Source organism: Schistocerca serialis, chromosome 10 (genome assembly GCF_023864345.2).
Source record: "Schistocerca serialis cubense isolate TAMUIC-IGC-003099 chromosome 10, iqSchSeri2.2, whole genome shotgun sequence".
NCBI classification, from domain to species: Eukaryota; Metazoa; Arthropoda; class Insecta; order Orthoptera; family Acrididae; genus Schistocerca; species Schistocerca serialis.
The window spans coordinates 239,928,811-239,930,620 of NC_064647.1; the positions used below are offsets into that span (position 1 = coordinate 239,928,811).

Here is a 1,810-nt window from a genome sequence, read left to right on the forward strand (position 1 = left end):
TAAAGAAAATGTTCGACTGTTGCCCTGACCAGCACATTCTCCAGATCTCTCACCAATTAAAAACGTGTGGTCAATGGTAGTCGAGCAACTGGCTCGTCACAATACGCCAGTCACTACTCTTGATGAACTGTGGTATCGTGTTGAAGCTGCATGGGCAGCTGTACCTGTACACGCCATCCAAGCTCTGTTTGACTCAATGCCCAGACGTATCAAGGCCGTTATTACGGCCAGAGGTGGTTGTTCTGGGTACTGATTTCTCAGGATCTATACACCCAAATTGCGTGAAAATGTAATCACATGTCAGTTCTAGTATAATATATTTGTCCAATGAGTACCCGTTTCACGTGCATTTCTTCTTGGTGTTGCAATTTTAATGGCCAGTAGTGTACTTAAACCTAACTGACCTAAGGACATCACACACATCCCGAGGCAGGATTCGAGCCGGCGACCGTAGCGGTCACGCCGTTCCTGACTGTAGCGCCTGGAACCGCTCGGTCACCGCGGTCAGCATCAAAATGTAAATTACTAACTGTGTACCCACCCTTGCCCGGGTGTGCGTACTGACGGAGAAAGGAATCACGACATCAAAAAACAATTAATGTAGAAATTCTTCCAATCCGTATATGGGATACAGCAAACCAGTGCATAACAGTATTGGTTAAAAAGAGTCTTGGTTGCAATTTTAATTTTTTTTATTTTTCAACTACGCGTTTCGTAGAGAAAAAATACATCTGTTTAAAAATCGCGATCGCGTTGTGCAGACTTGGATAACCTATAAGCATTTATAAACAGATCACCTATTGAAAGAGCAAATATCTTAATTTGGTATTTCTTAGAAGAATCCTTTAGTCAGTGTAGCCAAAGCACATCGTCAAATGTATCAGGCCAACATCGCCTTCGTTAAACTGAGTAAAAACCAGACATAACAAATAGTAAAATAATGTAACGTAGAATAATGAGACTTCGAGAATACATTTGTCTAGGTAACATATTTGCCAACGGGCTTGCCGCCGTGGTAACACCGGTTCCCGTCTGATCACCGAAGTTAAGCGCTGTCGGGCTGGGCTAGCACTTGGATGGGTGACCGTCCTGTCTGCCGAGTGCTGTTGGCAAGCGGGGTGCACTCAGCCCTTCTGAGGCAAACTGAGGAGCTACTTGACTGAGAAGTGGCGGCTCCGGTCTCTTACACTGACATACGCCCGGGAGAGCGGTGTGCTGACCACATGCCCCTCCATATCCGCATCCAGTGACGCCTGTGGTCTGAGGATGACACGGCGGCCGGTCGGTACTGTTGTGCCTTCATAACCTGTTCGGGGGAGTTTAATTTTACTTTCTTAGATAACGTATTTAAGTGATTAACATTATAAGGTCGCAGGTTAATGTAAGAGCTAGATAAACAATTGCCAATGTAAAATGCTGGTACATTAATAACCGGTGTAACAGCCAGATTGTTGAATGCAAGCATGCAAACGTGCACGCTCTGTGTTATACAGGTGCCGGGTGTCCGTTTGAGCGATGGAGCCCCATGCCTGTTGGATTTGGGCTGTCAATATAGGGCGGTTAACGCTGTTTTTGTGATGAAAGTGGTCGAGGAAGATATTCAGGTGCGACTGATGTAACTGCACAACATGTCTGAATTGAGTGTGCGAGATGTCGGTTCACAATTTCCAAACTGTCTGAAGGGGTGCCTCAGATTTTTAGGTCAGCTCTCTTTAAAATTGTCTCGTGAAGCTTAAATTATATTTTATTTTATTCTTGCTTACGGGTCCGATAACTGATATTAGGACGCCAAGGCTGACTATAAGTTACG

At 44.9% G+C, this 1,810-nt stretch overlaps 1 pseudogene; it reads left to right on the top strand.

Moving 5' to 3' along the window:
• Positions 1-994: 994 nt before the first annotated feature.
• On the top strand, positions 995-1,112 carry LOC126425376 (5S ribosomal RNA; annotated as a pseudogene).
• The last annotated feature ends 698 nt before the right edge of the window (positions 1,113-1,810 follow it).